The 23,200-nt window shown below is 34.9% G+C and overlaps 1 protein-coding gene across 1 annotated transcript in view; it reads left to right on the top strand.

Moving 5' to 3' along the window:
* The first annotated feature begins 6,246 nt into the window (after nt 1-6,246).
* LOC111058344 overlaps nt 6,247-23,200 on the top strand; it is a 347,637-nt gene continuing 330,683 nt past the window's right edge. The window contains exon 1 of the mRNA XM_039427188.1: nt 6,247-6,600. The gene's annotated coding sequence lies outside the window, so the exon portion shown is untranslated. The remainder of the gene's footprint in view (nt 6,601-23,200) is intronic.

Here is a 23,200-nt window from a genome sequence, read left to right as displayed (position 1 = left end):
GTTGTTACAAGTACTAAAGTACTGAATAATAATCGATTGATTGAAAACACTCCCACATAAGTCCTCCTCTTTTATTCTTACACCCTTCTACAGTAATAATATTATCTATTGTTATTGCTATAATGTATTCCTGTAGTTCTCTACCGAGTAATGTTCATACCTCATTTCGCTCTCCTCTGACATATAATTTATGCTTTCAATTAATGTATATTGATCATATACTAGGTTTTTTAGTTTCATTTTCCTCTAATTTTAAGTCTTACTCCAACTCAACACACCTTTACTATAAATAACTATATTTAATAAATTGATCTAATCTATTTCCACATCGCTCTATATTATCAAACATCTGGAATATGAAATATATCATATCGCATTTGAGGATATTGAGATCCGTCACCATCAGAACATTTTATTCCTGTACCCTCAATAGTATTCTAACAACAAAATCTCCTTGGAATTTCCTGAAATCTTAAAATTGTCATTTATGAATCACTTCATGATATTAAGAATATTCCTGTGTCTTGTATTCTTTATTTATTATATTACTAACCGTCAGGCTCGCTTCGCTCGCCATATCCGTCTAGCCAGAGGGCTCAATTTGATCTCGAAAAACACCTGTTACTTACTATATCGGCGTATCTTTGGCGAAAAAAATTCTTCCACCTCAGCTAAACCTGTGTACTGGATTTTTCTAAATATATTTCCATCAATTATTGAAAAAGGTGAGGAAACGCAGGAAAGCTGAGAAAACGCTAATTTTGGGCGCATCTTTGGCGTTATTTCAAATTCCTTCTAACACAACATTTTTGCACCACAGCTGAGCTTCTGTAGTAAATTTGAACATTTTCTGTTCATTTGTCCTCGATAAAGCTGAGAAAGAGCAAAAAAACGCTGGAAAACGCAGATTTAGGGCGTATCTTTGGCGTTATTTCAAATTCCTTCTAACACAACATTATTGCACCCCAGCTGAGCTTCTAAATTTGAACATTTTCTATTAATTTGTTCTCGATAAAGCTGAGAAAACGCTAAAAAGCCCAGATTTTGGGCGTATCTTTGGAAATTTTTCCAAATCCGTTCTTATTGCACCTCTAAAGGGCCAACTGAACACACCTACCAAATTTGAAATGCTATGTCATATTTTTATCATATGTTAGGACGATCCAGTCGGAGTTCAAGACTAAACGTCTGACTGAACGGATATGGCGAGAGAAGCGAGCCTGACGGCTAATAATATAATATTCCCAGGAATAGCTCTGATTGAAGTAGCAGTACCCAATCAATTTTTCCGCGATAAATCAGGACCTCCTAAATAGTTAGTTAGGAGGTACTGCATAAGTTGGTATTTAGGAGGACCTGGATAAATGCATTTCAATCTTTAACTTGGTGTCAACCTAACAAAGTCAACTCAACTTAATGCCAACCTGACAAAATTTTTAATTTAGTTACCAACTGTTTCGAAGAGGTACTCTCTCTAGATTATAGTTCTCTATATTAACATATGGTATGGACATTTCAATTATAATTTTAAGATATTGGAATAAGAAGAATATACATGCTAAAAGACGAACTTTAAACCCTTTAAAACCACCTTTAGAGTTAAAATATCGCCAAAAGATTCCTTAGTGCGCCTCTAAAGGGCTAACTGAACATACTTACCAAATTTGAATGTTTTTGGTCCGCTAGCGAGTGAGTGAGTGAGTGAGTCAGTCAGTTTATATATATATATATAATATATATATATATATATATATATATTATATATATATATATATAGACGAATAGCTGTTACCCGTGCTACGCAAGGTTCTGTAATAATTCAGAATAAAAACTATTTGATTGGGCTCTCTTCTTACTTGGTATCACAAATTTAAATTTGGAATTATAACTATTTGATTAATAGTAATGAATATAGGCTTATAACCATACTCGGTAAATAAAGAATCTTTATGCCAAATTTCTAGTTGAGACGTGATGATGCGTCAAACATGTATTTTGTATCCCGTACAATTATACAAGAATTGTATAAGACAATTCCTTTTTTCAAAGATAGTATGGATTAATTTGAAAATGATATCAATCATTATGAAATCATATTAGTAAATCTGCATATATATATATATAGTGAGATACGAGTTATCAGGAAGATGATGTTGTGTGGTAATGAATCAAATGCTGGGTTCTTCTCTGAATATACTCCGAAGTCAGTGGAAGTTTTCTTGAAACTGAACATGTTTCTATAGTTAGCAGCCTTTACTCGCTGATAGATTTATAATGAAACTCACGTGAATATTATTAAGTACCAGGAATCAGTCATCGATGCTAAACCAGCAAAGTTGATTGGTTGTATATTTCTTTCATTCTGAGGTGGTGCTGAATATTAAGCCGCGTCCACACTATGTCGATCGACACCGATCGACAAAGTCGATCGACAATGTCGAACAAGTCTGGACGTGTCGCTCGACATTGTTGAGCGCTGTCGAGTCGAGTCGAACGCAACCCGATTCAGGTCGGTCAGGATCAAAGAAAGTCGAGTCGAACGCACCAGTGTGGACGTGTCGATCTTGTCACTGCAGTTTTAGAAAATAGAATAGTGATATACTGTTTGTGAATTAGTGAACATACTGTTGTGAATATACTGTTAGTGAATATACTAGTTAGTGAATAGTGAATATACTGTTGTTCAAGTGCTTACATTTTTATTGAAAATGAATTGGATTCATTCAATTCATTCTAAAAAAGTTTTTAAAGCCCGCGTCACATCTATATTCTAGATTTAATTCGTCAACATCATCCAGCAATAAATCTTCCATAAATTCCTCCGTACTATACTTTTTTCTGCCTCGAACAAGGCTAGGCCGTACCCAAAATCTCCGCGGGCGACGATCTTTTTGGCTTCCCAAGATGGCAATAAGAATTGCAGCAGAAGCCGCTGCTCCAGCATCTTCATCATCACTCATTTTATATAAAAACTCGATTCTTATTTAAAATAAAACACTCGATTAAATATAAGCTGACTAAGATAAAACACTAAACACTAAAACACTTAAAACACTAAAACACTTAAAACACTCGATTATGTATGAACATTTATGATGGTTGTCGATCGACTCGTCCACATGTACTGAGGCAATTTTGTCGAGTGACACAGTCGAAGGTGTCGAGCGACTTTATCGATCGACCGGGTCGACAGAGTCGATCGACATAGTGTGGACACGGCTTACACACATATAGGAAAGATTTTTATTTTCGTCATCTAGAGTGATAAGAAACAATAATAATTAGTAATTTCTATTGCTGCCACTCCAACAGTTTTTATGAGTGGAATTGATTCTGGAATTAACTATTTCCATGTTTAGGAATCAATCTCATTATTGTTTGAAAAATTGTGCTGGAAAACTGTAGCTGAAGCCGATGAGTACAATATGAAAGTATCTATTAACCCCAAAAATCACACCAAGAAACCACTTGCTAACAGATCAATTTATCAAATTTACTGGGAATATTATCGTGTAGTTGTGTGTAAAAGTTATGATAATCATTAGTTATGTAGCTGGAGCTGGTGATTAGTAGTATTCATATTTTTTCATCAGTTATTCAGCTGGAACTAGTGATGATGAATAGTTTATTTTAAATAAAGTAATCAAGGATCTTAACTCATTAATTTGGAGAGACTGAAAGCTCTCGCTCTGCATAAATATTTCCAACAAGTGATTCCACAATTCATTACAATGTAAATTCAATGAAACGAGTTTTCATTATAACCAATTTTCGGAAACGTATTTTCTGCTTCTCAAGAATACAGTGTGTGTCAATTTTTCAAAAGATAACTTTGGAGTTTTAACTTATATTCTATGAGTTCTAGTTTATAGTTCTGGTATTTTTTGTGATACCGCACACTCGTCATTGTGTATTCGAAAACACTCTAGTCACTCCATTAACCTGTTTGTTCTCCAGGAATTCTAAACAGCCGAGAACACTGTACAAATAGAGTCCATATTTTCTTAAGGGAAGAAACTATTCACTTTTCTTAGTCTGTATGGTTCCAATCTTAGCCCATGTTTGCCTACCTCTTGAGTCTTTGTGCCTTCAATAGCGGCAATGGAAACGTTCATAAACAACAGGAAATATAAAAAATTAAATTTGTTTACTTATTGACAAGGAAAAGTAAATTGAAATAAAAGAAAGTTAGGTTTTTGAGTTTTTGAAAGAATCAGATAGAGAGGATGTTGAATTCTGAATAAACTGTTCAGATTAATTTGTTTGTTAGCTTAATCTAACTTGTAAATTGAAGTGAAGACTGCACACTTTCAAACCTATAAACGTATTCAAGTTAAACCTTTTAACTTATTCAAGTCCATGAATGTATGGAAATTATTTCAAATGAGAAACAGAAGATTGTTACAATAAATCACAGCAAATCTCTCACGAAAATCCTATCTTTCCATAGGAACAGGTTCATACTTCTACAAGAGTTTAAAACGTTTGTTCAAACTCTGGTTTTCAAATCCGACTGGAGGGAGTGCATCAGAACTGCGACTTACAATCTTTCTTGTGTATGAAAAAACCTAAAAGGTTAAAAAGTTCTGTTCAACTAGGTTTTAAAGGTAAAATAGAAGGTTGGGGAGGTTAGGTTTTGACTTATGAATGGCAATATATTATTATTTTTCAACGCTAGTCAATTATGTTACTTTTTACCATCTTTTATTATGAAAAAATCAATAAAGCTCATTATATTGTTCTAATTGATTACAGTTTATTTAGTTTCATGCATGTCGTTGAAAAGTGTGACGACTGTCTATAGAGCAGTCCAGTATATATATAAAGCTGCAGTGGTATTTTTTAGAGACTACATCCAAATTTTCCAGTTATGATCGAAAGGAATAATTTCCACCGTGAAAAGGGGAGACACATCCCCCCAATATCTGGGAAAATAGTTTCATCCCTCTCATACAAATTAAAGTTCGAGCATTAAACTGAAAAAATGAAAAGTTGGAAAAAAGTTGAATCAAGTTGAAACTTAGCCGATAAACTGAAAGTTTGTTTGATAATTCCTTCGAAGCCTAATGATGAGTAGGTCTATTCAGGGATAATACAATTTTTTCAACAATTGAATGACTAATTAAATTACATTTTATTAATTTGTTATTCAATCAAGAAACCATAGGCCTATGAAGTTTTCAAGGGATAATCAAAATAATAAATAGCCCACTGAATATAAAAAAACTCATTGAATTGAATTTCATCTTTCAAGTGGAAATTATGTAAAATCGCACCAAATTGAAGGTATATTTTCAAAGTTATCGGGGGGAAAGATCCCCTTTTGGTGGAGGGTATTCCTTATACCCCACACCCCTAAAGTTTAGGTGCCTTCTATGCAAATGCTATGATCCCCCCCCCGAAATATTGTTCAACTCCTATTTGACAACCGGACTCAATCCCATCCTCGAAAACGTTATAAATATATTGCTCAGATTGTATTGGGCCTCAGACAAGCTATACTATCTTCTATCTAGTTGTCCAGTAGATAGCAATCAATATTAAGAATCTTGGATATAGTAAATGAGAATATAGGATGTAGCAATATATATATTCAACTTACATTATCCAGTTGCTCAGACTATACTAACTATCTATAAGCTGAATAACTCTATGATAATAATTATGATCCTGATTTATTGGAAGATAATGATTGAAACAGAGATTAATTCTGATTTGAATAAAGAATGAACAAACTCAATTCTGATTGAATGAATGAAGAGTCCACTATCCAATTTCAAGAATGGTTTCACCCGTTTAGGTTTCCAGGCTAAGTAGGCTATATGGTCATACTCATAACTACTGTTGCTGTGTTTCTCCAGGCGCGATAAATTTCTAACCACTGGGATAAAACATTGAGCTCTAATGTTTGAAACGAAAACATGCACTTCATGCTCATTAAAAAATGACGAGGCCTTTCTGTGTTTGCGGTAATATTGTTTTGTTTTTATTCTGCGTTGGGCGACGCATGCGTGGTGGAGTTTATGAAGGAGAAAACCGCTAGTTGCATTCATGTCCGCTGTATATCCTGAGCGCTAGTGTCCTTAGTCGTCGGCCGTTGGCGGACCAAACAACAGTCTGTCGCAAGTCGCTCTGCGGGAAGGAGTCGTGTGATCAGCCGTCGAACGGACATTCCTGTGCGATCGTCTCACGAGTATCTTTTATTAAATTTCTTTCCAGTGATTGTGTCTTTATTACAACAATGTGAAGTGCAATATATACAGGCATCCTGATGCTGTACACCTTCAAATGTGATGAGAAATTTTCCAATTAAAATATTATTCCAAGTATGAGTCATACGTTTTTCAATGATAATAATATTTGCAACAAATTTATTTGTATCAAATTGATAAACTCGGTACTGGCTGCTTGTTTGAATAGTGTTCTGTGCAATTATCGGATGTGTGATTTTGTTCGGTAGCCTTGACGGTGCAATTACGATCGCCTTGGCTTGACATATTTCATTATTATTTTGGACCTCTTCAAGTGATGCTTGGATTGCTGATCATAGGACAACGATTACAGTTATGTTTCGGATTTTCCCTCAGCTTCTAAATACAGGTAAAGTTGTGTATTTGTGAATAATAGTCATGCATAGAATTAAAATATAGTCTTAGAGAAATAGGCTTGAAACTTTTGCAAAGGAGTAAGTGAAACCTCATTATTAGCCTTCTATGAAAACATGAGAATTGTAGCATATATTTGATTTTTTTCCAACTGACAAAATTTCCCTAGTGACAGTAATGAATTTCTTATTATTTCATCTGAAATGAATTAGATTTTCCTAAACAGTATATAAGTTTGTATAATAGGCTAATATTTTTTTGACCAATAATTATGAAATCTACTATAATTCCTGATTTTTCTCAGCTCCTTTGTTATTGACATTCGTTGAATATGTTGAGACAAAGTAGTATCGTATTCAGCACGTGAAAAATATAATAATTATCGTGAAAGCGTGACGGTGACGGCGTGAGTGTAGGCTACCTGCATTACACTCAGTTTCAACGGCATTCCTGATAGCCCAATCCTCATTAAAGATTTTAGAGATTAAAAGCCGGCATACTTCTTAAATATCGCTGTATTTTCGTCTGTCGAACTTTGATATTCACACCAAGTGAAATGACTTATTCATGCAACACCATAACCTCTATAAATAGTAGGCCTAAAATCATTTTAAAGAGCATATAAATATTTTCCATGTGATTTAATGTTATCAAGCAACACAAAGGAGAAAAAAGTAGGCTATAATTATAATATTTTTCAATAGCAATCAATCAATTATGAATTATAGAATTTATTATGATTTTCACTATTTCAAGGACTAATGTGCTTCAATTCATTCCACTATTTAATATTCAAATCCTCTGTGATTTCCTTTATATTCTCTTTGCTTTCATTTACCCATAATCATTTACATCAATGATGCTATTGATATTTTATGAAGCTCATCCCTCTATTGAGTTCATCAACTGATTCCAGTAAAGGGCGAATGCTATAACAGTAGAATTAACAAATCAAACAGATTGCTAAAGAAAGCAACATATAAAGTCCTTCCTACATGGGAGCTAAGTTCTTCAACCAGCTACCAATTAATATCAGGGAGAAGGATGGTGCGATTCTCAAGAATGAATTGAAAAGATATTTAATTTCAATTAGTCCTTATCCTACACAAGTCTTTCTCAACTGATTATTGTGAATTATTATTATCTCATCTTATGACACTACTTATATTGTATGAATGCAATGATAAATAAAGAACTATTTGATTTGATATAAAATTGAAGTGATTCATAATCAATATCAGACAGTGAGACACATCTCTTCAACACATATAAGAATATAAAACAATACCTGCTTAATATTGAAGTATATGGCCCAATTCCAGGATTCGTATTTGTGATCAGTATCTGGTAAAGACCAAAACTTTATTCAAAATTTCAAGTTAGTTTGTCAACTATATTTCCATAACCGGCTCAATATCAAAGCTTGATAACGAACATATTTCCCTGTAGGCTTTATTACGGAATCGCTGCCAAATGTTAGTCTATAACCTGCCCTATACAGATTCTTGATTGCAAATTAGATTTTCACGTTGAGTTCCTTGCCAAGTTCAAAATTCGCCTCCTAATGAATTACATTCAGATCAGAGCTCAGAACCATTAATCAAGACTAATAGATACGTTTTCGCTCTCTGCTTCAGCGTAGCGCTTGCAAATGTCGCACTCTACGGTCTACAACTTCCATGATTTCGAATTACAATTCTGGAGAACACGTTATTCCAAATCTGAGTGAAAACTGGAAACGAGTTCAGTTTTAGAGTAGCGTAGGCTACGTGTGTTCGATAACCTATTGAAGTTGGAACTCCATACTGGAACTCGGGAAGTGGGTCGATGAAAAATACAATAATTCTCTCATTAATTAGTTTTCGATAGCAGCGCATGTTTTATAATACCTCACACTCTTTTTCCACCTTTTTCACCACTTTGATTTCGATCATTAGTACCCCTCTGGCAAAATCAGTGGAATTTTTCAAATTGAACGTTGATGGGACAATGAAAAGCGATTTAATAGAATGAATAATTTTTACGTCAGCCTGAGCGGTTAACGCTTCAAACTCTTTCAAATAATATCTGCTTCCAATATGTGATGACCAATAATGCTCTTCCTCATTAATCAAACAAAAATGTGATGCTGTTCCTAATCAACAACGAAAATTGACAACTACCAGTAACCTGAAAAGCAAATTGATATTCATAAAATTATTGTAATCTGATAGATGATTCATTTTTCAGAAGCAGCTAATAATTATATATGGTACGGTAAATTATGTACGATCAGTTTTAATTCTCACAGAGTAAAAAATAATTATGAATCACTAAATTTGCTTAATCAACCATATTTCTAAAAACTAAATAATCGATGATTCAGTAATTATTCATAATAAATTATTATTCCGAGCAATAGAAGTTGATCATAAGTCTGATATGATCAATCATTTTGGCATTGCTCTCCAATAAAATTGACTGACACTTGATTCTATGAATTAATATCAAAGATTCCAATCTATCAATACAATCAATCTAATCAATAATTAATTCAAAATTTTCAGCTTATATATATATTTTTGTACAGAGATTTAACTTTAACTTTCACAGTAAGAACATAACCTATTTTCATGGACATGTTATTGACCGAGCGAAGTGAGGTCTAAGATTCAAGTCGACGGTTTGACATTTCTCCTAATGATTAAATGTTTATATAATGCGCATTTACGGTGAAATTTTTAATTGCGTTATCTTTAATCTTTAATTGTTCCTTTTTTAATTGCGCGTCGACGTATGTACAAGGCTTTTGGAAATTTTGCATTTCAAGGATAATATAAAAGGAAAAAGGAGCCTCCTTCATACGCCAATATTAGAGTAAAAATCAGACTATAGAATTATTCATCATAAATCAGCTGACAAGTGATTTCACAGCTGTGTGGAGAAGCCAGTCTATTACTGTATTTGTATAAGGTCTATAGTTTCAATCAAAGACATTAAAGAGGTGGTCTCATTAAAGAGACATCTTTAAGCTGGGTTTACACCAAAGTTATTAACAAAATGGTTATATACTTTGGTTTTCAATATTTTGTTTTGCAGTCATGGTATTATTATGCGTGCCCATCAGTATCAATATTCTCACATTCGAAAAAACTAATTTAATAGGTGAATAAAAATAAACAAATGAACTAAATAATGCTGGAGAACTTATAATATAAACATAAAGAAATGAAAATCTCAGTACCCTTTTTTTAAAATATTTTATCACAACATGTTTCGGACATTTATGCCATTTTCAAGTGATATGAATTAAATAAATAAATACTACTGGAAGAGTATAAACTTATAATATTCTTGATTCTAAAACTATATTTTCATCAGATAGAAAGATCATCACGGAACTGGATGAATTATATCATATGAAATACAAATTCAAACGTGAACTGAGTTTGTTAACATTTAAAAAAGTTGACATCTGGTACTTGTGGATGAGAATACTGCGTGAGGTCTACTGTTCACAGAACTACTAGTAGTCCACTAGACAGCTGATTTATGATGAATAATTCTATAGTCTGACTTTTACGGTAATATTGGCGTATGAAGAAGGCTCCTTTTTCCTTTTATATTATCCTTGAAATGCAAAATTTCCAAAAACCTTGTATATACGTCGACGCGCAATTTAAAAAGGAACACACCTGTCAAATTTCATGAGAATCTATTACCGCGTTTCGCCGTAAATGCGCAACATAAAAACATATAAACATTTAAACATTAAGAGAAATGCCAAACCGTCGACTTGAATCTTAGACCTCACTCCGCTCGGTCAACTAGTTATATGTAAAATTTTGGAAACAGAATCGTTTTGGGCTAAGCCTGATGTTCTTTCCTGATCATATTCATATGATTTGTCATATTGTATTAACAAGTGATAACATCTTGTAGTGCTATTCAATCAAATCACCAATAATTGATTGCTCTACCACAAAAACTCCGTTATGCAAATAATAGTATTAGTTTTAATTTCAGAAGAAAATCTAGATTTAAGAAGTTTCGATTATTATTTTCCTAGAAAAAAATATTTTCACAATGGATGAGAGCTTTGATGAACAAATCCCTTAATACGATTATCATTTCAAAAATTGTTATCTTCACCCCAATGTTTAGATTAGTTTCATGATCAAGTTCAGGATTTCTTAAGGATTTGTACACTTTTCAAATACACATACTACAATACGATAATTATTTAATTTTTCTCTTCACTCTAATGTTTTATTATTTAATAGTCATTTTTAGGATTTCTAGACGTTTTGCACATTTTACTCGCAGGAATCTTGAAGTTTCAGCAGCTTCATCCGGTAGCACCGTGTAGCTTGCGCAATATCTCCCAAGACATAGAAATGATTGATGCAGGGACAACAATGAAGGCGCGAAGTGTAATAGCTAACAGTTTGCTGGAGTGGTTTGCAGAAATGCCTCAGCAGCCACTCATGCAATCAAGCCAGGCTAGAAAGCATTTGATCTCTCATTTGCAAGCTTACGTTGTGAGCAGCAGAGGTATTAATTTCAATTGGAAACTTGTGCACACGCGTTCAAGACGAAGCTTGTGTGCCCTTTAAGACGATCGTATTGGATTAATGGTTGGGTCTCTGCTGTTGCTCCTCGCTTCCAAATCCCAGCTCCAATATCATCACCACTGCCAAGCTTTACTCCTTCAAAACGTTAATTATTATTTCCTCATATCGTTGTACGTATCTTAGTCTCAATGAAATTCAATCTGGGCTCCGTAGCAGCGATCAAAGCCATCTTGAAGGTACCTAGTTTAATTTTATTCGATGCCAGCTCATGAGTGGAGCGGAGCTCCCAAAGCCCCTAGGCTGATCAAGTCAAGGAAGCAAGATGCATGAAATCTCTCTCTCCACAATCTAGAGGATTCAATTTTATTCAGAGTTAACATTCATTGATGGCTTTTAGAATTTGATGCTTTCTTCTGTTTCTAAATTCAGCTTGCCTCAACCTTGACTGATTGATTTTTTTTTTTTCAATTTTTCCCCTACATGGACATTTACTTCAATATATTATTATCTAGGAAATATTTCAATATGTCTCATATGGATAACTAACTCTATGCAAATACTATTGAATAAGGTGTGTTACTTTTAAAAGCATCGGTCTCGGATCGGCTGTCTCATGTCATGTCAGAGGCCCTCAAATTGATCAAATGCGACCTCAAAACTCTGACAGCAGACCTGAGACCTGGTCACTCGATATCATTATCATTTCTTTATGATTGTACTTCTCTATCATCACTCGAAATTGGAAATAAATTACACTAAAATTTTTCGAATAAGACATTTATATTCTGTCATTCAAAAGTGATCAGTTAAAATTTGCTTCTATCAACTGAATTTTGCTTCTTCATGACTTATTAATTTATCCACTTCAATATTCTATGGAGTATTTTTATTTTATTTTATTTATTTTATTTAGTACAGTTGCTTTTTAGGAAATTATCCTATAGCAGGTTGGCATTATTTACCTAATCTAGAGAGTTCATGACAATAATGTCTTAAATGAAAAATGTCATGGATATCACACTCATCACAGTACAATCAAAAGAAAAAAAACATAGTTCCTCAAATCATTGTTTGCACTTTAGACAGTCAATTCCACATCTTACTCGTTCAAACAGAATGAGCGAATTTTCAAGCACTGCTCCACAAAAGTCGATAGGATCTTCATATCCAGCGTTGTTAGTGTGGCGTGATTGCGGATCACGAGGCTCGGATCCAATTCCTCAAATGCCGGAACTCTGCCAATGAGCCATGCTCGCGGTGCTGCATACTGTTTCTATGGAGTATTGGCGTACTATTATTACGAGTGTAATCATGCTCTCTCATGATTAAACAATATATTATGTGCTATACAATATACAATTATGTTTGTGGAACCTGACGATATCTATGTACATATTTCTTAATATTGTGACAGTTAAATTATTGATTTTTCATTCTTGATATCAGTTCTTGCAATTCATGATAATACTTTTTGACCCAGTTTATATGAAATTATTTTCAAAGAAGTACTCACTCAATCAGCAAAATAATTAGGTTAAATTCATGATGAAGGGCACTTTAAAGTACTAACGATCCTACAAAAAAGTTAGTTATGCCTAACCGCAGTCGGTAATTTATGAGAATTGTGATATCGACCGTCATGCAGGCCATTAATCAGCATTGTGCAGTTGGCGCGCTTCTATGCGTGTTTGCCGCGCTTTCCCGCTTTTCCCGCTCTTTCTTCGCATTTCCCGCTTTCCCGAGTGCTTTACGACGCTGTAAACTCAGCGAAAAGCTCAGCCGGTCGGCCACTTGTACGCTTTTCCATCGTTAAACATTTTACAAGATGTCACGCACGCAAAAATCCCCCCTTATCCCTTCAGCCACCCCCCCCCCCCCCCGACAACCACAAAGACCAAAATAACTCGGGAAGCAGCGACATCTCGCGATCTCCTGTCAACACTACGAGACGGGCCATCCATAAACATTAGCTATTAATACACTTAGGTCTTGCATTGTATGGGGGAACGTTTTAAACGTTTGGAAAAATCGTAAACATGGTTCTCCCCCGAAAGCTGAGATGCATTCAAGATTAGGAAGACTTTGTTGTCCCTGACGTGGATTATTTTTCTTCCATGCTTCTTGCATTTTTCCACATTCTCAACACTTCTTCTTGTACACTTATGTCAAGACAGTTATATTCTCCACAGATATCTATCGTTTTTCATATTTTGTCCTAATTTTGCCACTAATCATGGAAATTGAAATATAATTATTCGAATATAGAAAACTAATCATCGACAATTGAATAAAATTCATGAGTTGGAAAAACTTTTCATCTCACAATGTTTGAGCTAATAAGATAGTACAACCAGAATTCTGAACATTATCCCAATGACATTTTGTCATTTCTTTCTAGAAATGTCAGGCGAAAAGTATATTTTTTCTTTCACAGTGCCTTACAGTTTCACAGTGATCTCACAAGAAAGGTTTCTTGTAGGCCTTTCTTGGTGAGAACGTTACATGGTGAGAGTTCCGTAATATTATTTATTATAAGTAACGGAAAGTTCGATGCTAGAAGAAAAGAGAGACATATCACGAGAATTTCATATTTCTTCACCAATAAGTTTCGTCGGCAACTTTCAAAGTCTTTCTTGGAACTTAGCGAGAAGGATTGGTGGAAAGTTGGAGTAAGAAGTAAGACTTTCCGGTAGGAATGAGTGAGAAAACTTACTTGTGATCTGATATTAACTATGAATTTCTCGTTCTGTTCTACAAGCGCTAAGTATGTCTTGAGTCAGCGAGAGCTAATTTGGTTTACTGAATCCGTCTTCTTCTACAGTCAGAGCTTATAATTTGTCGGTCTCCCTTCTACTTATCTGTTCCTTCACCTTTCTTCTCGATCTGTGGGTGAGCATCTCCAGCGCATCCTTCAATATTATAAAGCTTCTTATTCTCCGATACGAAGATGCGTTTCCAAAGAGCAGATTTCTGCTTCCCTTCTTCATTGCTCAACATTTATTATTACATCTCTTTCTTCGTCTGACATGTAATTGCATTGTAGATAGATTGTTGACTCTACCATTTAAAAAGAGTAAGTATACCAATTCCAATTTACTGCTAATGAAACCGTACGCTATCGCATAGTGTAATATTGAATCTTTTACTTTCACAATCAATATTCAAACTCTGGATTCAAGGTGATTGAGATTTTATAGTTCAAAGTGACACATCTTCGTTGTCAAACGCGTTCTCAATATCATCCACAATTTAATGAAGAATGTATCGTTCGCAACCATTATTCCATTCAAAAATTGAATCGCGAATTTTCTCTTAAACATACAATCCTCTTCTTGGAATAATACATTCATCAATCACAATAAATTGAAACTGGAACCTCATCACATTTTCCGTGAATTATATACTAAAATGTTTGCAGGAAGAGTTTGTGCAATGCCTAGTTTGTTTGCGAGTTTGTGATCATAATAAACTCCAATATTATTGTCGTGATCCAAATCACAGTAGGTTATTTTGGACTCGATTAGTAACAATGTATGTAACAAGTTCACATGTTACATGTTACAGGAATAAATTTGTAGAACTGTGGCATTGATGTTGTTAATCATGTAGTGGACTTGTTTGACTTGCCACATCTCTTGAATTATATAACTAGAACAACCATAGGATGGATAAGGGACGTTGAAATGTGCTTGGAAGTTGCATGCACTCCACGTTCACCTACAACTAAATCCGTGTGGCTTAAATCTGTTCATGCATCTGCCAATTAGCATTAGGACTAACTAGAATAGTTTCCAGCTCAGTGAAGGTTTTCCATTGACTGCAATGTGTGGGCCAAATCTGTACTCTGCACTGTTATTACGTGAAGTAAGAGTAATATCCAGCTCATCTATGCTCAAAGTTTGGAGTTTATTATGATTCAGCAATATTTGCTGTGATGGCGATGTAAGTGATAATACAATCCTCACAAAAATTACAGGTTACACATTTTCAACTAAAAACAATGCATAAATACAGTATTTGATATTTTTCAATATACTATGAAGATACAACATTCTACTGTATCATTGCGAGTCTTTGAATTCCGCACATCAATAATTCTTCCTTTAAAAAGATGGCTGCAATTGTATTATTAATTTTAATGATTATATCAATCTATAAATTTCATATTAAAAATCGTTATGTTAACAATGACATTTTATAATTATATTAACATATTCTACTAATATTTATCAGAGTTTCGCTGATCATTTGAATGATGACTGGATGGTGATTTGATGTAGTTGAACCTTACTCCAAAATACGGATCAAAAATACAATTCCATTACCCAGAAATGACGATTCAACATTAAATACTGTATTTTATTCAATAACATTTTATTACTGTTTATCATATACGGAAATAAAATACCCTCATGACAAATAACATAGATAATAATAGGTATATGTCCAATCCAGTCGTTATTTGGGGTTGTATTCGCGGAAAGAGCTAGCAGGGTACGTTCAGCATTGAAATATATTAAAGCAAGCCCGCACATGTTCTGCAAAGCAGCTTGTGGATTGGCTGAGGAGGTAGGCTGGAAATTGACTTCCATCTTGACTGGTGAGTCGGTCAGACAGCGAATAATAATAGCTGATCACTTGCACCGGGACTTCTTGCGTTGCGTAATGACCGATATAATGAGAGGCTCAGGTCTCGTCAGTTGGTGTGGAGGCATCTGCTCTTCCCCTCGCTCTCCGCCCCACAGCCTACAACTCACACCTCCCATCGCTATTTTCCCCCTTCCATGCCTCCTAACATCAATTTTATTCCCCCTCTCATCCTGTTACCAACCGAATCGAAACGATCCACAAAAATAACCGTCGAAACCTGATGGATCCATCATTTTGGAGTAGGTCTACCTGCCACCTCAAAACTACGAATTCCACATGGAGGTTTATGATAAAATTATAATGAATCATAAAATTATTTATTTTTTTTTAATTTTGAAGTTTGATGGATGCGGATGAATTAAATTGACATGATGTATCATAACATGCATCATATAGGAAAACAGAAATAAAAAAATTAGTGAAATTTGATTCCGGTAACAGAGGTTGACAGAGATTTTGATGAATGACGAGTAAGTTCGAATAAGAGTGGAATCATTCAAAAATAATACTATTTGGAATGAACGGCAATAGAGTGATTATTTCCATTCTGACAGTCCAATCATCACAAAAAAATACCTTTCATCAGAGATGTATATCTCTTATCTATTGTTGACTAGCACAGTCATTTCAATTGGTTATCTTCTGGAGATTAGTGCACTCTATACCATGTAACATGTAGCATAGAAGACGGTGATTGAATTAATATTCATTGCTTGGGAAAAACTAATCCTGTTATTAAGTTTGGAATCATAAATTAGGAGCTGAGTTACTGTGAGATGGCAGAGACCAGGGGAAATGCATTTGTCGGAATGAATTATAGTTTGGCTGCAGGTTGTAGAGAGAAGTTCATCAAGGAGGCGGATGGGATATGATGGATGTTCATAGATAGGAAGACCAAAGTCTGAGAGCCCACTATATTCCACTGAGATGTAAGATTGTGGTGATTTTATTCTTGGTTAGACTCTCGGAGAGTTGAGCTCTCTACAAAATCTAATCCATTAGTTTTCTGGGATGCTAGATTGAAATCTCTGCTACATTTCGCGAACAAAATTATTTCTTCTTTGTTCATTGTGAGGTTTACTTTCTATTGGGTAATTCGATTAGTTTCAAAAATAGTTATATTTTCTCATTCTCCTTCTCTGAGTAACTGTAGATTACTGTGGTATTTTGATTTCTCCATCGTTCAGTGCAGGCAATACATAGTTTTCCAATATTATTACAAATAAATAGTTCCATTGTAGAATTAAAAAATACTATTACTGTTTTGGTAACTTTTCACGTACTCAATAAGAGAATATAAGAGATTCCACTGGAAATTTATTGTTGGGATATCGTATCTCATAATTCATATAATTAACTAAATATAAAAATAGGTTTTAAATATTTCATGATTTCCTCCTGGCTAAATCATATTTGTTCAATGTAGTAGAACTATATCATCATCGACTCATCAAAAGTTGATACTCATTGTAAACATCTTTCTTTTAAACTTTTCCAACTATTTGAACTCCCAGATTTTGTAACAACGACATTATTGTGGTCTAATCGTCCCAAACAATGATCATCACAATCATTAGACTGGATTTATAGCAAACTGGAGAAAGTATTTTATCTTATCCTGTTGGAATAGACATGACATGGACATGAAAAACGTTGTATTGTTTCTGATAACGTAAATCTGCTCACTTCATTCACACTACATCATAATGTATCATCTTCATCCATTGCAATAACTCATACAGAAAAATATTTCTTAACGATTCACCCAACATCTGAATTTTTCCAACAACAGTAAACAATTCTATGATCAATGCACTCTGAACACTGAGTCATTCGACTGTATTTATTACAGCTTACTGGAGTTCAAACATAACGGGGAATAGCGAGTTTATTCTTGAACGAGCTTTGTTGATGATAATGTCTCACGGTTCGTTCGCATGTAATGGAAGCCAATTAGTTGGTGTGGGTCCTCAGTAGCACAGTGCTCAGTTTTGTTTTTCAAAGGTCTTCTGTTATCAGAGTTTTTCGGGTGAGTGAAAGGCAGGCATGCTGCAGCCAATTTTTCTGCACCAGGGCACATTGGTGCCTCCTGCCTGCTTGAGCTGCATCAAGCGGCAGACAGCAGAGCACAGAAGAGCAGCACGTTTGCCTTTGCATGTGACAAGAGGCAACAGCAGAGCAGAGCAGCATGTTTTCTGCGTATTCTGTGATGCAGCAGCAGACTCAAACCGGCCCAATGTCACTTCGTAATACACAAAAGCGTTTCACGCCAACAAAATCGCGACAGCGAAAAATTGAAGAATTTTCTTTCGGTTGCTTGCCTTGTGCACTTCTTCTTTGCCACCGGTTTTTCAACATCCTCATTGCTCCAAAAACCAAGATTTCTCTTGCTGTGTTCTGTGCATTATTTCATCTCCAAAATGTATATCAGTGTAATTTAGGAGTTCGATTTGAATGACAGTGTAGCATCTGTGCTCGTTACACAGCTCCAGCCATTTGAGTATCTGTATGCATCACTGATTACTTGTTCTGGGATTGACAGATGAGTCCATGTGGAAAATTGGTTTTCGATTCAAGTCTTGGGAAATTTCACCAGTTGATTTTATGATTTTAACATTTTTCTCATGGATGAACAAAATGTTTCATTTGAAATTGAGTGTACATTTAATAATTATGTTTGTCAAGGTTAAGAGTACTTTTCATCTTTTCATATGTTGCCAGCACTACTGAATAATAGAACATATATTATATTATTAATTATCCAATTGTATTATTCAATTCTCATGATTGTTTCCTCAAGTGATTTCATCGAATTTTTCGAAAATATCCAATTAACACGTGATTTTAATAATTTTTCAATGCTGATGGTGAAAAAAACATAAATCCGAAATCTAAGGGATGATGGTCAATAGAATAGACATTGAACTAGATATTTTCGTGTGCTATAATCCTCTATCGTTCATATAAATAACTCAATAGATTTTATTATTCCAGCTCGAATACTGTAGGCCTACTAGGTTCTTGATTGAAAAATTAATCTACGTATATTCATAGAATAAATTGTTTTTCTCATATTGTTAAAAACAAAATAATATATAACCCATTATCAAGGAATATGAAATCAATCAGCAGAACAGTTAAGAGAGTTTTCAAATTTCTGACCATATTTCTGGATCCTAATATCGTTTTCGCGTGTCAAGACGATCTTTTGTCACCATTGACTGTTGGAGTGTCAATATTGTTCTTGAAGAGGTTCCAATGCCTCGAAGTCTATTGAGGCTCTCGACTAATCGACTGGTGGGCCACTATGTGAGGAGTCTCACTGAGTGAGGTTAATGAGGTGGTTGACTGAGTGAGTCGCGTGCCTCCTCACCTGTCTGTCATGAGAGCGCCCAACTTATTATTTATGCCTCTTCAATGCACTGCCGTCGGCAGACTTTGTGAATTATAAATCATAATAGCGCTATCTTCCGACATGCGATTTCGTGTCCCCACAATAAAGTTGCTGGCTTAATTAATATTTCAGCCGGCACGGTAATCTGTGTATTGAACGTAACCTGTGTGTTGGCTCAGGAAATCTATCACTCGGGTTATATTTGTTATTGACATGTGGCTCATGAGCTTCGAAATTAGGTTAGCTCATCACAACAACATTTTTTTGTTTTCTCAACCCAACCAAATCGTTATGTACAGAAGATATAATTGTAATTTTCAGAGTAAGAGAAAAAATTAAAGTTGAATTAAAATTTTAATCTTCATCAAAATGTAAATAGAATTAGAAAAATATGAAAATCAACTCTGCTTATAAAAACGTATCACTCTCAACTAGAATATTAATTTGTTTCTGTCACTCATAACATTGATTGAAAATATTTCTACAGATGGAGAAAATATTTCTCCTTACACTTGATTCTCCATAACTGTAGATGTGTAGAGATAGTTATAAATAAACAATTATCAATGAAGGAATTATAAAATGAATGATGAAATCAATAATTCATTTTTGGAAACTATAGAATTTTGAACATCTCAATAGAATCCTAATTTTCTCATATTGGTTGCAAAACATATAAACTGAGGGAATAATATCAACCCACACATAATTTTTATCTCGGATTTTCTGATTTAGACTCTTTCTATCTGGCAGATTTTTATTTTGTATCAATCTTCCACAACGCGAAATCATCAATCAAACCAATTTACACTGCAATGGATAATCCCTTCATGGGTTTGATACTGTGGTTCTTCAGCTACCGCTTCGACTGTACTCTATTCATTCCATACCACCACGTGTGTGTTCAATATCAGAGTTTATTATGGACCCAAGTTCAGAAACGAATGAAAAAGTAATTCGGATTCGGTTATCGGGAGTGTTCACAGAGCTCAGCTTATTAAAAGAGGGGTAAATATTGACTCGGTTAGCAGATGGCACCGCCTTTGAATTTAACCCTCTTTTCATAAAAAAGTTGACGATAATTTAAAAAAGTGCGGTCTCACGCAAGGTCTGCATTGGGTACGATCTTCATGGGGACGCAACGCGAAGGAGACAGAAAACGGTGGTGCTATATTCTGATAATAGTGTTTTCCCAGTTGAAAATTATTTATTTTATTCTATTTACACTTTTATCCATATATTTATTATGCTGTTTCTTTCATTTGATATCATGTATGACTCGTTCACCCTGAAATACATCTCGAAACTTTTCTCTCCTTAATCATATATGAACTACTGTACTACTAAACACATTTCTAGAGAGAGGAAATTCAAGAGTGAGAGAGAATGTTCGAGAGAGAGACTGTTTGAGAGAGAGTATGAGAGAGAGAGAGAATGATTGAAAGGGAGTGAGAGAGAGCTTGAACTTGTACGAAACAGGTTTCAACTGCCGTGATCCTCGGGGCATATTTTTGAGAGGACCTTTCCTATCATCATCATCATCAACATGATCATCATCGTACGGACAGCGAGCGACCTGTCGGAGATGCCGACGTGTAATAAAGTTATAAGAGTGGAAAACAAACTTCTGACATTTCTATTTATTCATTTTTTCACTCTCCTATCAAAGAAGCTCTGCCTGCCAAAACTTTGTTGGAGAGTTTGATGCAAATGTGGATCTCAAACTTACTTAATTTATGTATTACATACTTGATACGTGTCTCCCTTATGTGGAGCTGCCCAAATGAATTGTGATAATTGTGTGTTTTATTCAATGTTTTTTACTGTCAGCTTGTTATCATACTCAGCCACACTCAGCCTCTCCGAGGTAACATTTCAAAACATGGAGGTATCTGATTTTGGTCAGAAGACTGTATGTTTCGAAGCATAATCACTGTAATGCCTTGGTCATACGCTTATACCACAGAAAAAGTACAATATAGGCTTTATCATTTGAATATTCTTATATCTGGTTACAAACTGGTATAATCTCTGCACTATACTCTTTCGTGGCTATAAATAGCTCATTGTCATTTGGCAGATGCAAGTCTTTTGGCTGAATCAAAGCAACATGCTGATGATAGATAACCTTCTTCATTTTCAAACATGAATTACCTTAATTAATTCCTCATTACATTTGCTGGACTTCAGCCGTGTCTCCCATTCTCTGAATCGATCCAATTCAGCCTCACCGTTTTAACATCTCCACTGCATGGTTGGTAACTTGGGAACATAAATACCCCTCTGTGCATATATCTGTGATTTAGTGCTGTGCACACCTGCCTACTTACAGTGGGGTTCTGAGCTTCATTCCCTGTTCTCTTTGGCTGCTTTCCCTCCTTCAAATCCCTCTTTGCACTGAGCGCAAATTTTCTACTCAAGGGAAATCTTTTCATAATATAGCTCATAACCTATCACCTCTTTATTACTAAGCTGTCATTCTAGTAATACCATTCTAGTATCTTACATGCATAATAATTAGAAGAAGACTCAGTAGTCATGAATTGCAAATACATCTTTATACTAAATTATTACTCCACTGAGGACATGTTATCTTTTACTATGCACAACTTCATTTATTCGATTTACATCTTTATGTAGAGGACTCCCTAAACCTATTGTAGGAGACTACTTGATATCATGAATTGGATCAATTATATGAAACTATAAAAACCTCATCCAATTGTTGAGTTTATCGTTCATTTGAATCATGATTGTGAGCATACACTGTATCATCATTCAATCTACCTGCCATTTCATCAACGAATAATCAATTTTTGCTATTTGAGATAAATTTTGCAAATAATCTGAGACTCTCCTGGAACAACATTTTCAGATGTAAATTCCAGCTTGGAGCTCCAGTATATTTTCAAAAGCAATTGCTCAAAGTGGAATAACATTGGAAGCTATTATTAGTTACTTTCCAACGTTGAAAAAGGGCATAACCGAAGCACTTGGGCGACAGTTTTGAGTTTGAAAAAGAAGTAGGTACGGTAGTTTTCGCGCAATCAACTTTCTGACTGGCCAGGTCGTTCTTCAACCACTTTTATTTACTGCTTTGCTTAATGACGTACTCTAAGACGAAGCCCGTTGGGATAAGAAAAACTCCCGCTTTCATACTTCCTTCCTTAAAATTCATGAAAAATTGCTGCCGAATTTTTTCATTTTCTTTCCACCAGTAGAGGCAAGTTGGAATAATTTATGTTCGTTTATAACTTTTCTGTCAAGCTTTATGCCCGTAGCTACCGTCAAAAGTCGACCGGTAAAATAGCAGCGTTAACGTTTTGCCATGGTAATTATAATAATGGTGACGGTCTCTGTTACGATGAATTCGACTCATATTTTTGAAAGGAAGAGATTTCCACTAGCTAATATAATTTATCTCTTTCTACTAGTTGAAAATTAATCTAAAATCAGATTCAATCAAGACCATGCATTAGTTAATCTGTTATTGTCTATATATTTGTGTAATTGTGGATATTTTCTGCACCGAACTTCAAATTACAGTACCTGCACTGGATGAGTTCTTATTTTAGCTCCAATCATCAAATTCGGGACGTTCATTCAGCCTCAATTTTGGATGAAGCACTCTAGCAATGTCGACGTTCCATGAATTGAATTGTCAAAATTTGGGCTTGACCGACTGTGTGAAACACGTGATGCCAATATTCATTGGAGAGGATATTATCTCGTGCAAACGTGCAATAGAGTGCGCTTATTGAGTGGAATCTCTGATCAATATTGCGATGTAGCAGCCACTCGTGCTCTCAACCTGGACCAATATTTGGCCGTGATTTCCATTCATAATTTCCAAACGATTTTTCGCAATGCTCACCAATCTGAGAAAACCAATTTACCATTTTAATAGAAATGCGTTGGTGAGTATCCCCTCCCCCCACCGCTTCATTAGGAACAGAGCTACCGTTGTTCCGGCATGTTGAATCTGAACAATAGGCCCC

The sequence above is a fragment of the Nilaparvata lugens genome, chromosome 4 (assembly GCF_014356525.2).
Source record: "Nilaparvata lugens isolate BPH chromosome 4, ASM1435652v1, whole genome shotgun sequence".
Classification (NCBI taxonomy): Eukaryota; Metazoa; Arthropoda; class Insecta; order Hemiptera; family Delphacidae; genus Nilaparvata; species Nilaparvata lugens.
The sequence above is the reverse complement of the archived record's forward strand: the minus strand, read 5'-3'. Positions and strand labels throughout refer to the sequence as shown.